The sequence below is a fragment of the Felis catus genome, chromosome A2 (assembly GCF_018350175.1).
Source record: "Felis catus isolate Fca126 chromosome A2, F.catus_Fca126_mat1.0, whole genome shotgun sequence".
In the NCBI taxonomy this organism is placed as follows: Eukaryota; Metazoa; Chordata; class Mammalia; order Carnivora; family Felidae; genus Felis; species Felis catus.
The window spans coordinates 41,160,987-41,175,939 of NC_058369.1; positions in this window are offsets into that span (position 1 = coordinate 41,160,987).

Consider the following 14,953-nt stretch of genomic DNA (forward strand, 5'->3'; position numbering starts at 1 on the left):
TCAGATTTTCCCCTCTTTATTCAAAAACTGAATAAAATGTTAAAGCCTTAGATTGCGGCTGGAGAAATCCTGAGTAACTAAACATTCATAAAAATGCAATATTAAATACTTTGTGGGATCAGGTTTAAGCAGATGGACTCCTTTATCTTTTTTTTTTTTTTAATTTTTTTTTTCAACGTTTATTTATTTTTGGGACAGAGAGAGACAGAGCATGAACGGGGGAGGGGCAGAGAGAGAGGGAGACACAGAATCGGAAACAGGCTCCAGGCTCTGAGCCATCAGCCCAGAGCCTGACGCGGGGCTCGAACTCACGGACCGCGAGATCGTGACCTGGCTGAAGTCGGACGCTTAACCGACTGCGCCACCCAGGCGCCCCTGGACTTCTTTATCTATAACAGTTTAAAACAACTTATTCCTGGTTCTTGGGCTGGCAATTTCCTAACATTCAGTTTTACCAAGTATTTTCACAAAAATGATTTTTGAGATCAGTAGGTAGTTTACCATCATACAAAAACTGAATGAAAACAGAATCTATGATTTGTGTTCGCCATATCAGTTGTTAATTCATATTAGGCACAACATTGCACAAACCAACAAAAACATAAGCCTTCTGGATCCCTCTCTCTGACAATGTTTAATGAGGGTTGGGTGACCCTCTTCCCTTGGAGCTATGCTCTCTGTGGCTTCTAAGGCAGCAAAGACAGGAAGGGACAGATAGGCAGGAGGGATATCCTCTTAGCTGTCTTGACTCCCCACTGACACATGTCTCTCTTCTGGCGACAGCCCATTGGCCAAAACTAGTCACAGGATGCCCCAACTAACTACAAGAAAGACTGAGAAATGTAGGGGAACTGAGGAGATTTTGATGAGCACTCTTTCTACTACATTTACAGCAAAAACAGGCACCCAACCTTCCTGAGAGCCATTCTAGAAGTTTTCCCATGGATTCTAATCCCAGGCAAAGTATACTTACTGAGCTCAAAAAATTATCTGTGGCTTTTTTGAGCTGTATTTATCAGGGTTATCATTAAATGAAAAGACAATTCTGATAGAATCATGATGGCGGACGTCATCCTAACATTCTCAATCTTGTGACTCTGAGTTTGAATTTCTTATTGTTGACGCATGAAATTTTTTTTATAAGCTTCAAGTGATTCACAGCTGAAAGTGGGTTACCTGAAGCCTCCTGATTTAGTAGGAATGTATAGTAGCTGGAGTAGATATGTTTAGTAGCAGGAGCATGTATGATTTAGTAAGATTTTTCTCATAAGGAATGATATTTTTTTTTCTCTTTGGGTATGAATTCTGTTTCTTAGTTTCTACAACAAAACCAAAGCAGCTTGCAACCAAAAGCTTTCTCTGTGCACACACTGCAGTTTTGTTTTTTTAAACACTTACTGAAAACTCAACATAGAATAAAAGTGGTAACGTAGCCACCTGGTTTTCTTTTCTTTAATAACATGGATCATGCAGCATGCATTACAATACCAGAGAGAATTTTTTCCACTTTTTTAAAGTTTCTAAAATTCATGCCATGCAAAGTATAATGCTATTTTCTAATCCTCATTCCTAAGAAAATTGTGAGAGCAGAGGATCATATGTCATAATAATTTGGGCTTATCATTCATCATGGATGTCTCACGTGCTTTATAAACAAATTGCTATTTTTGGAAAGCAAACAGATTTCCTCAAACTTTTCTCACATTGATTAGTAAAGATGTATACATAAGGGAGTTTTGAAATTCTTCCAAATCCTCTCATATGTTATCCACCCTTCATTATGAAGGTATATGACCTATTACTTATACGTTATTAGTGGATAGGAGGGGTTATTTTATTTTATTTTTTTATAAAGGCTGCTGCTTTTTTTTTTCAATGTTTATTTGAGAGAGCATGCAAGTGGGGGGAGGGGTACCAAGCAGGCTCCGCGCTGACAGCGGGTGTGGGGCTTGATCTCGAGAACCATGAAACATAAGATCATGACCTGAGTCAGACGCTTAACTCACTGAGCCACCCAAGCGCCCCATCCCATTAGGAGGGGTTATTTTAACCTGGTCCTCCAGTATGGGCTCTGGAGAAAATATTGTAATCATTCACCTAAACCAAATTATTGCAAGCATTCCTTACCATGAAATGATTTTATCAGGAGTTTTATTAGAATAGTACGCTGTGCCTTAACTAACGCTTGTTTTCTCTTTCAAATACCACGCGGTATTATGTATAGTCACATAATGACCTCAGAAACTTCCACTTATCTATTATTTGAAGCCTGTATCCCCTAGACACTAAGGAGAGGGTCCAGGAATTTTGATATCCTGTATTTAATTTATGCCTATAAGAAGACGCTGCCTGCCTGGTTAGAGGAAGTTAGAAAATGACAATCCCACTGAAGAGAAAAGGTCATTTGAAACGGTTCATGGCAGGTAGCATTCAGCATATAAAAACCCCCTCTTCTTGACATCCAAAATAATAGTTGGTGAACTTTTGGCATTTATTGGTTACAAAAATATATTACTACAGAATTTTTAAATATTTTGTAAGAAAGTAAATAGCATTTATTAGTAACAAAAATATATTATTGCAGAATTTTTAAATACGTAAAATTATAAGAGAGGTATTAGTGAGAGTCAATCATACACACAGTTTCCTCAAAGAATTAAAAGCATGAAAAAGTAAAGGAGAAAAATAATTGTTAGAATTAGCAATTCTTGGGGTGCCTGGGTGGTTCAGTCAGTTAAGCATCTAATTCTTGATTTTGGCTCAGGTCATGGTCTCACAGTTTGTGGATATGAGCCCCATAACAGGCTCTGTGCTGGCAGCATGCAGAGCCTGCTTGATATTCTCTGTCTCCCACTCTCTCTGCCCCTCTCCTGCTTGTTCTCCATCTATCTTTCTCTCTCTCAAAATAAATAAGTAAGCATTAAAAAAAAAAGAATTGGTGATTCTCCTCCCTCTTGCCACTCAGCATATCATCCTAAAACTGAAGATACTCTTTCTGGGGCACCTGGGGGGCCCACTTGGTTACGTGTCTGATACTTGGTTTCAGCTCAGGTCATGATCTCATGGTTCATAAGATCGAGCCCCACGGGGGGCTCTGCAGTGATAGTGGAGAGCCTGCTGGGGATTCTCTCTCTCCTTCTCTCTCTGCACCTCTCCCACCAACATGAACAAGAGTTCTCTCTCTCTCTCAAAATAAATGAACAAACATTAAAAGAAAAGAAGACACCCTGTCCTTGGTATCAGTCCCTAGTGGTTTCAGTATGAGCATCTTATCACCCTGACAGTGATTCTAGTGAAGGTTAGGAACTTGCATACAATATGATTCCTGAACACCCACCCAAACCTTCATCTATTCCTCAACCAACAAGATAAAAATGGAGGAAAAACTCCTCAAGTTGGGCTTAGTAAGAGGCAATATCCCTGTACAGTGTACAGAAATTTACTGAATTGTCAAAAGTAATTGAACAATGCCTAATTTTCACTTTACTAATTTAAGAATTTGAGCATCTGACAAGTTCTGATTGATACCATGTAATTATCACAATAGGATCCATATCCACATCATTATTGTCTGTCAGTGGGCCAAGAGTTTGTGGACACCTTGCAGATGTCCTGAGGGTTTCTGCAGAAGATAACCAACACTGTGAGAAATGAATCCAGAGGTTAATGCTCAAAAAGCCCCAAAATCAACTGACCGAGCTTGTTTAAAACAGATTGCTCAATATTCAGTCACCTTCTTAGCAAACCTAGTCAATAACATACTAACAGGCACATTCACCTCTACATAGACAAGGTTCATAAACCAAAATGAAGATTATTCTTTGATTTAGTCAGTGTCAACAAACAGCATATGGGTTACTCACGACTAGTATGCAAGCTTTGGAGTAAGAGGCATTATACACTTGGTATTTGAGAGTTAAATTTGACAAACTTTTTGTTTGCCAAACTCTCTGTAAAGGGACAGATAATCAATATTTCAGGCTTTGTGGGGCAGATGGCTTCTGTTGTTGTAGTACAAAAGCAGCCATAGACAATACATACATGGATGGCTATGGCTGTATTCTAAAAAGCTTTCTACAAAAATAGGCAACAGGCCAGACTTGGCCCGGGGGCTGCGGTGTGCCAATCCTGGGTCACGGCAGGCTCTGGAAGGTGCCTTCTACGTCCTTAGAACACAACACAAAACCTAAGCAGCAATTCCTGCTGCTCTAGGGAAAAGAAACATGATGGGCGGAGGATAGGAGATAGAAATACGCTTCCCATCATGTACCTTTTATAATCTTGAATTCTGTCAAGTATGCCACATTTAAACAAAAGATGCATTTATCTTCGGAAAGTATCCTTCCCATGTAGCAGTCAACTTTTCAAGGAATCCATTTAATCTCCTATAGAGCAGGGGTATAACATCTCCTCTCTTTCTTCCACTGAGCAATTAAGGAAATAAAATCAAACTCTGTACGCAAATACGTTTTATATCTAGCTAAAGCTCCACCTAAATATACAGTGTATTTCATTATTTTATAACTGTTGCTTTGGGGAGACGGGACAGTTTAGCAACTAGAAGCCTAGGTATCAGAGCCAGATGGTTAAATACCAACCAGAGCATTTTCAAACAACTTGCTTTCTTATCAACTGTGTGTTCAAATTGAAGCCCATTTCAAATCAATACTAGTCACAAAGTAATTCAGACAACAAATCTGGCATCTTGAAAACTGGTACATAGAAATAAAAGTCCTAACTGAGACCCACACTTTAATGATTCATTGTATTATATTCTTAAATCTATATAATTTACTAGGAAAAAAACTGCAATAAGAAACATGTCTTCCTTTTATCTAGTTTTTTAAACTTTCCTAGTCAATTCTGGTATCAATCAACCTTCAATGCAGTCCCATTAACATTTATAGTTTCTATAAATGTTGTACGATTGGAAATTATCAACATCAGAATAATGACCTTAGGCACATGGAAATCCTCAAGGACTAAGTAATATTTAATTAAATCAGGTCAAATATATTAGGATAAAGCATGAAAATGAAAAAAAAAACTTTTAAAATCATTTTCAACAATAAATCTTTTTATTTATTTATTTTTAAAAAAAAAATTTTTTTTTCTCAACGTTTTTATTTATTTTTGGGACAGAGAGAGACAGAGCATGAACGGGGGAGGGGCAGAGACAGAGGGAGACACAGAATCGGAAACAGGCTCCAGGCTCTGAGCCATCAGCCCAGAGCCCGACGCGGGGCTCGAACTCAACGGACCGCGAGATCGTGACCTGGCTGAAGTCGGACGCTTAACCGACTGCGCCACCCAGGCGCCCCTTCAACAATAAATCTTAAAACTGAAAGACATTTCAGGTTAAATGACTTTAAACAATTCATTTGCATTAAATGTGGATTTACTGAGATTTATTTCAGAGGATTTTTGGAGTATGCCCTCTCTAGCTATTGTTTATAGTTGCCGGAATGGGTAAGTTAAGAGACAGAGTCATTTTAGGAGACATGAAGAAAGACAAGTGAGTCAACATAATGGAATAAAGCACTCACTGTTTAAATGAAACAATAGTACAGTGTGAGATGTGAACAAACATTGATTAGTCATTGGAAAAAGAGAGACTATTTAATAGCATTGGAACCGGCTAGAAAGTTGGAAAAAAATTCCTCACTTTGTTAAGGATACAGAATTCACCAAGTAATGAAAGGTGGATGTGAAATGGAGTCTTTGGGGTGTTTTTTCTTTTGAATCCAATATTGAAGTGGAAGATGCCATTTATGTCACTGAGTCTTAGACCCTAAGGTAAGGCAACTATGAGCATAACTATAGGTATGCATGATTTTGAACTTGAGAAGTAATAACCTGGATGGGGAAATGGATTCTGAGTAGCAAATTCTCTAGGCGGCCAAAGATAAAAGACTTTCCTGTTGACAAACAGAGGCAGTAAAGCAAAGAGCTGCTTCATCAATGTGAGAGCTAATTAAATCTTTGGGAAATTGTTCCAAGGCATGGAAGATAGAAAGCAAATATCAGGGGTAATGGTTTAAGAGGAGTGCCTTAAGGATGAAGGAAATAAACCTAAATGAAAACTTCTTGGGGGGAAAAATGGAAAACAAATAGCCATCGAAGTGGCACACATTCTCGCTGAAGTAGTTGGTGTTAGAAATGGAGAATGACACCGGGCGTTTCTACTAATCAATTACCAAAATAATAACTGAGGCATCCGTATTCCAGAGATGAAATTCCTGAAACCAAATACGGTTCTAGAACGTATCTCAGGAGGGACAAGAGTCTGCTGAAGTGGCCTCACTAGTGCCAAGCGTGGGAAAAGCGATAGCTATTTGGGCCTTCTTGCTAAGTAAAAAAAAAATAAATAAATAAACAATTAAAAAATAAAAATTACTGAATCAAAACCAGGTATAACAGGGGATGCTTATTTCGGATGAGAAAAGAAATCACAACCAGCTAATCAAGAATGTTAATAATATGACAAACACACAAAATCCAGGGGGAAAAAACCCCAAAATATTTAGTTAATATTTGGACACAAATTTGACCCTGTATTTGGGTGACAATGCCAACGACACCAGCAGAAGTTCCTTGGAGTCTTCCTAAGCCAGGACGGCTAGCCATAGTTTCATAGAACTGACTGTATGCCATATACACCCAAGCTAAGTGTTTCATCCAACTTAATCTCCTTTAGCAGATCCCACATACGGTCATGGCCAAGGTCACTCAACAGGAGGGGAAATGTGACAGAAGGCAAATCAGAGGAGGTCGACAGTAGTCTCGAACAACTGAAGTCAAAATGTCTTATTTTTGCAAATTTTACAAATGCACATTATGGTGAACACATTCTAAGACTCCTCCCAGAATCTTATGAAGAGCCCATGTAAGCAAGGAGTCCAGCAACTCCATCATCGTCAGAGTGAATTTGCTTCTACACAACTACTGGTGCTTCTCAGCTACGCATAGGCTACCACCTGTAGGAGGCAGAAACGGTGTGGACCAGCAGAGTGTAAGAACCTGACATTAAGTTTTAATTCTAATTTAAGGGCCTGAGTGTAAGTGTTTGATTACTGAGGCGTCTATTTCAAAGAGACCCATTCTGAATAAATATATTGCTAGGTGTATGAGACAGCTACCAGCTAAACAACTAAGTAAGAAATCAAGCTGGCCCACCCAGGAAGATCCTCTCATAGAAAGCCCTGGATAACGAAGATCACTGACCACTTGAGTGACCCCACTTTTCCCTTCTCATGCCCAAAATCTCTCTGTTTTCAATTCACCAAAAAAGATTAAACCTGTGGAACCCTAGGCACCCACCCTTGGACCCAATAAAGGCAGAACACAGGTTCTGCTCCGGCTCTCCCCTTCTCTACTCACAATCCGGCTATGTGGTCCCTGGGCAGATGGGGTCTCTGCGAGGACCAACGTTCCTGATGGTTGTTGCTGAGGTGTATCTTACAATCACAAGTAAGAACCATAAGGACCAGTCCAGGTACAACGCTGGTTCAGGTCAGTTAGATAAACGTCTGTGGGGACTCACCACAAGTAGTAAAGGCGCAGGTGAATGCCTCAGACATTCTTTTTTTTTAATGTTTATTTATTTTTGAGACAAAGAGTGCAAGCAGAGGAGGGGCAAAGAGAGAGGTGGACAGAGGATCTAAAGTGGATTATGAGCTCACAGCAGTGAGCCGGATGTGAGGCTCCAACTCACAAACCGCGAGACTGTGCCCTGAGTCAAAATCATGATGGGTTCACTTAACCCACTGAGGCACCCAGGCACCCCCTCAGGCATTCTTAGCTTATAATATCACTATTGATAGGTTGAGGCTTCCACAAAATAGCCAGATGCCAGATTTTCATAAAAATTATTAGGAAGTTGCAATGCAATTTACTGTGAACTATTCTGCTTCTATTTTACACTTGTAAAACTTCCCCAAGATGAGAACACTAACACATACTTACAATTATTTAAGGGAAAGTTTTTCGTGTTTATTTCTCTGAAGATTCCAGATTCTTTCCCAGAACAATTAATGGGGCTTCAGTTCCGAAAGATTTAGAATTCCTAGGCCACATGGTATGATCTGAAGGATGGTGTTAGACGGTTCTTTGCTCGAGAAAAATCTACCCAGGAAGGGCATTTAACTTCTCTGAGGCACTTATTATTTAGAATAAAAGAGAATGATTCAAGGCCACTCCCCTCGTTAAAATTTAAATCGCTCTCTAGCAGAGACTAAGAAATTTGGTCACATTATTATCAATTAGAAAACTCATCAGGAATCAGTATATTAGATCAGAGAGTTACCAACCATATATCCGAGAGAATATTACCCAGGAAAGTTATGTTCTGAAGTTCTGAGGCAGAACAAGGTAATGAATACAGATGAAAGAAATGCTCTCTTCCAAAAAGGGTTTCTGCCTCTAGAGGACAAACCATAATTGGGCTTTGAGTGAAAAGTGGGCAAGAGAAGCACAGGGGCACCTAGAATACCTGAAGAGGTAAGACAGGTGGAGAAGGAAGAAGTTGAAGGAAGTCAAAGTTAAACCTTTTTTTTTTTTTTAATTATTGTGTCCTCTTGCCAAGGGCTTCCTCTGCCCTTAGCTCCTGACCATGACCAGGTCTGCACATATAATGTCATAGGATTAAAGCTGTGTGTGTAACTGAAGAGTTCAACAGTAAGTTCTAGTGAGTGACAGAAGACCCCTTTTCATGCCAGACACTTCAGTAAGGGGAAGTTTGATGAAGGGCTTTTCAGGTGACAATCTTATGGCAGCATTTCCCAAAAGGAAGTACATGTACTACCATTGATAGGTGAGATAATAGGACTTTAGTGGACCTTTTTTTGAATGCTTTTTTTTGTGTTATACTTATCCTGATGCAGTAAAGGAAAAAATTTATCTAGCCAGTGAGTTTAGAAATTACAAAGTTCCCCTTTTGCATTATTTCGATAAAAGAAGAAGTGGGTCAATTTAGAAAGAAAAGGATAAATAACAATAGTGTGAACAGACGATACTTAGATGCAACACAAATTATCAAGGTGGACTGAGAATAATGCAACCTGGCAAATAAAGTCATATATAAGTCTGTCCTTTCTCAGGAGTAGAGACTTTGCAAGACTGTAGAGATAGAACACATTTTGCATTAAAGGAGACCCATATCTCAAATTCCTAAAATGTTAACAAATAAAAATAGTTAGAAATTACAAAATGCTGTTACATTCTTTAACTTTTAAATGCGAGCAGGAGTCATACATAATTTGTGTGTGTGTGTGTGTGTGTGTGTGTGTGTGTGTGTGTGTGTGTGTTTGTGTTTACCTAAGAGGAGCTTGAGGTATGGAGTTAAGTGGGTTAATCTCAAAGGTGTGAAGGGCCATGTTAAGGTTTCAACACAGGCGTACTCCTTTCAAATTCCATAGTAGCAATTATTCTAGCAACTAATTCAAGATGACATTTTGGTAAAAATTGTTGTTTTTTTGTGTTTTGTTCGTTTTTTGAGAGAGAAAGAGCATGCAAGTTGGAAAGAGGGGCAGAGGGAGAGAGAGAGAATCCAAAGCAGGCTCCATGCCTATAGCAGAGCCCATCTTGAAGTATGGTCCCAAGACCCTGGGATCATGACCTGGGCCCAAATCAAAAGTCTGATGCTCAAATAACAGACCTACTCAGACACTCCCATTTTGGTAAAACGTGTCAAGGCAGAGAATCAGTATGGTTAGCAAAATGGTAAAAGTCTCAGGTACAATGGGCATGTTTACTTCATTATCTATTCCCGATTAAAATTTGACCAAGTATTGGAGGAGAATTGTTAACACTGGATCTGCACAGCAGTCATGATGTTCAACCAGAAAAATATGGTGAAAATGATATACACACCAAAAAATAGACATGCATACATGTATGTATTTATGTATGCATACATACAGACACATCCATTATATGCATGTATGACATGGAGTTTTTGGATAAAAATGGGAATTATGCTACATGTTCTGATATATAATGAGAGGTCTGAAGCCTTATTTGCTGGATTCAAATCCCTTATCAGCTATGTGACTTTGGATGAGATTTTTCAACCTCTGTAAGCTTCAGTTTCCTTGAAACAGTAAGAAGAATAGGAGCTACCTTGTAGGGTTGCTTCAAGGATAAAAATAAGGTTAATATAATAAATGCACTGAAAACTGAGTCTAGGAAATTATAAATTATAAATGACATTTTATATGTCTGTGACATTATTATCCATTTTTTAAAGTATTTATTTTTAATGTTTATTTTTGAGAAAGAGAGAGAGAGAAAGAGAGATCATGAGTGGGGGAGGGGCATAGAAAGGGGAACAAAGGATCCAAAGCAGACTCTGTCTGTCAGCACAGAGCCCAGTGTGGTGCTCAAATTCACAAACTGTGAGGTGATGACCCAAATGGAAACAAAGCTTCATATGCTTAACCAAATGAGCCATCCAGGTGCCCCTATCATTATCGATATGATGGTACAATTTAAAATATAAATAAATTCAATGGAATACTCCTTGGCAATGAGAAAGAATGAAATATGGCCTTTTGTAGCAAACGTGGATGGAACTGGAGAGTGTTATGCTAAGTGAAATAAGTCATACAGAGAAAGACAGATGCCGTATGTTTTCATTCTTATGTGAATCCTGAGAAACTTAACAGAAGACCATGGAGGAGGGGAGGGGAAAAAAAAGGTAAAGAGGGAGGGAGCCAAAGCATAAGAGACTCTTAAAAACTGAGAATAAGCTGAGGGTTGATGGGGGATGAAAGGGAGGGGAAAGCGGGTGATGGGCATTGAGGAGGGCACCTGTTGGGATGAGCACTGGGTATTGTATGGAAACCAATTTGACAATAAAATTCATATTAAATATAAAATAAAATAAAATAAAATACACATAAATTGGGGCACTTGAGTGGCTCAGTCAGTTGGGCATCCTATGTTAGCTCAGGTCATGATCTCAGGTTTGTGGGTTTGAGCCCTACATCAGGCTCTATGCTGAGAGCCTAGAGCCTGGAGCCTGCTTCGGATTGTGTCTCCATCTTTCTCTGCCCCTCCCCTGCTCATGCTCTGTCTCTGTCTCTGTCTTTCAGAAATACACATTAAAAAATATGCACAGAAGTCTCACTCTTATTTGACACAATAGTTAATCTGTTTTGATCACAGATTTATGTATTAAATAGAAAATTAAAATTATTTTCACACCAGCAGTTGGCCCAAAAGTGTAAGATACTTGAAATAGTTTTAATAATAAGGGCACTGACTATTTAAAGGAGACCCAAGCCTAACAATTTGCCATAGCTATAGTCGCTAAGGAAGTAAATGCTCTATTATGCCTGCGATCTTTCTGATATTTGCCCAGTAGATTCTCCAGTTTATTTATATATTTTTAAATCTCTTAATGTTTATTTATTTTTGAGAAAGGGAGTGGGGGAGGGCAGAGAGAGAATCTGAAGCAGGATCCAGGCTCTGAGCTGTCAGCACAGAGCCCGACATGGGGCTCAAACTCATGAGCTGTGAGATCAAGACCTGAGCCAAAGCCGGAGGCTTAACTGACGGAGCCACCAAGGCACGCCCCCCCCCCACACACACTTAATTAACTTGGACTAGAATGTAAATGCTACACAAGGGTGAGGAGGGACAATGCAAGGGGTGACTAGCTCAGTTTTGGATGAAGTGAGTTCAAATCCTAAAGGATGATGAAGACTTTGCCAGCTGAAATGGCAGAGAGAGAGGCAGCCTGTGTCCTGGCAGATACCCACAGGCTACAAATGCCCGGAGCTGAGAAAACACTGCTTCTTCATGGAACTGCATGCTTTCTAGTATAGTGTGAGTTTAAATTATAAGATGAGGGAGCTTGAGAGACTGAGCCCACTCAAGTTATAATAGGGCCTGTGTGCCATGCTAGGGATTTCAGACTTTATCCTGAGAAAAGTTGGGAGCAACTGGAGAGCTTTAAACTGGGGAATTAGACAGTCACTTCTGCTAAGAGGCCACGAGCATCTATGTGATAGGAATTCTTAATCCAGAGTCCTGAACACTGCCTGAAATTCAGTGGGTCTGTGAACGGGGGTGGCCAAAGGGAAAAAAGTAACATATTTGTTTTTACTAAGCAATGTAATGTGGTCATAAAGCAGCACATAATTCTACATTATAAATTTGTTTACAACATATGCAACTGTTTTAATAAAATTGGTTTTCTCTGTAATCCTATGCATTTTAGTTAATGCTTTTAAAAACATCTTTCTAAGAAGGGGTCCATGGGCTTCATCAGGTTGCCACAGGGGTCTATGGCACAGAACCCCCAAAGAAAGATTACACGTGCATACAGACTCTTGACAAGGTTTTTATGGTATGGTTGGGGAAGTAGCCAAGAATTCAAGAACAAACCACAGATCCCGACAAGGTAATAATTAAACTGACTTAATTAGAAACTCCAAATACTGATAGCTCTAGTACTTCCCTGTGTTTTCTAGCAAAAAAGCTGAAAATATTAGGGTGTCTCTTTCAATACCAATCATCTGGCAACCTTATAGACACTATCCCTGCATATTACTTCTGGTTGATTCTGTACATACATAATCCCACAGTGGATGTTTATTAGGGAGGTTTCTTCAGATCCATCCCCCTCCTTCTGGCAACAGCAACCAATGAATGGACATATTCCTTATGTTCTTTCAGTAAGTACGGTCTTGGGAGTTTTCACTCCCACCAACCTATATAACAAGGCTACATCAATCACCATATCACACCTCCTCAATCCCATGACCTAACTTTGTCCAATTGCATTAACTCTCAAGATTTTATAGGAAGTAGCTGACAAGATTCTAGTCATTTCTACAGTATAAGAACCTGAGAGGCTATGAAAATGTAGCTCCTGCAACCACTTTTCCATCACAGCAGGGAGGCTGGCATCAGAGGAAGAAGTCCACACGCAGACCACAGAGGCAAGAAATAGGACAAAGTTCTGCTGACCCCACATGATCCCTGAAGACAGAGCTAACACTGGACTTTTTAAATTCATAAGCCCAGTGGTTTTCTTTTTTTTTTTTTTAATTTTTTGAATGTTTATTTATTTTTGAGAGAGAGAGACAGAGTGTGAGTGGGGGAGGGGCAGAGAGAGAGAGGGAGACACAGAATCTGAAGCAGGCTCCAGGCTCCGAGCTGCCAGCATGGAGCCCAAAGTGCGGCAAGAACCCATAAACCATGAGAGAATGACCTGAGCTGAAGTCGGATGATTAACTGACTGAGCCACCCAGACGCCCCTTCTTTTTTTATTATTAATAAAATTAGGGTGGTTTGGAATTTTATTACTAGGTAGAAAGCATCCTAACAGAAATACCCAAAGCTCATGTGCTTGGTGAAAAAATTCTGTGTGGTCCATAGCTAACGTGGATTCATTGCTCAATTCATTTCTGGTTGCATCAAGTTATAGTTGTCATCATCATGCCTTTGGTGCCCATGTTGTGTTGATGGCATTTCCTAAGCAAAAGTGTGTCAAGTGTATTCCATGAACCACATGCAGCAGGATCCCACAACATGTGACGAACAGCAGACATTCCTATAATCATAACCAAATGTATTAAATCTCCAGGGGAAAGGCTGAGGCCTTAAAATTTGCATTTGCTCAGACACTTGGTGATTTTCACATACAGAAAGATCTGAGAACCCTCTTCCTTTACTAAGGCTACAGAGAACAAGGAGAATTACATCATCAGGGTTTCTAATGTGGTACAGTGCAAATTCTTCACTAGGTGTTTTTGTATTTTTCACTGTAAAGTTTCATATTATTGGTTGGATGCTTTGTACTGGGATTTGTTGCACTCAAATGGTCTCTTTGCCATAATTTCTATGACTTTGGTATAAAAGTAGACTTCCAGGACTTGTTATCAATTCAGTTAAGAATAAATGGAGGGAGCCCTGAAAAATCTGCCTTTTAAATTTTTTTTATTTTTTTATTTGAGAGAGAGAGTACACAAACAGGGGAGAGGGGCAGAGGGAGAACGAGAGACTCTCAAGAAATTTCCACACCCAGCACAGAGCCCAATGCAGGGGTCGATTCCACAACCCCAGGATCATAACCCAGGTTAAAATCAAGAGGTGGATGCTCAACCAACTGAGCCACCCAGGCATCCCAATCTGCCTTTTTTTAAGCCAACTTTCCCAGGTAATTCTGATGCATTCTGACATTTAAGATCCATTGAACTGGAGAGATCAAGAGAAAAAAAAAACCCTGAATTCTAAGCAGAAGAGACGAGTGTTAAATCTGGAATCTTTGAATTCCTTTTTTACTTGGCCATCCAAGAGACATTTTCACTTTACTCTACTTGCTATAGGTTTTTCCTTTTTTTCATTATATGAAATCTTCACCCATATAGAGGTTGAGAATTCATGGTGCTCTCTGTACAGAACAACTCAAGCTACTTGCAAGCAACAACATTTTTTAATTAGGAGTATCCCTAAGGAAAAAACTCGTGCCTCTATCTCCTCACAGCCCAGTAGGGCTGAACGCTTAATGAATTTTAGGATATTTTTAAAGTAGGAAATTGAGCATACAATTGAAAAAGCGAAAACACTGCTACATTCGTCAAATAAACTCACCATGAGCTCTGAATTCCATTTCTGTTTCTCATTCAAAATTGAGTTTGAGTTATGCACACATTTTCAGAATAAGAGAACTATTATTTATTTCTTTTCAGATAGGGGTTTTGGCATCTTCTTCAAGCCAGCTGTAGAAATTGAGCCATGTATAAGTGAGCAGAAATGTTGCAGTATTTTATGAGGTTTTTTTCTTTTAATTGCCTTAGGTAGAAATGAGAACTTTTCCTACATTGTAAACTGTCCACTATTAAGGAAAGGAAACTGCATCTATAAAACGTTTTCCTTCTACCAAATGGACAGAGTTGCCTTAATTTGTTAATTCGAGGGGTAACCCCCTTTCACGTGTGCACAG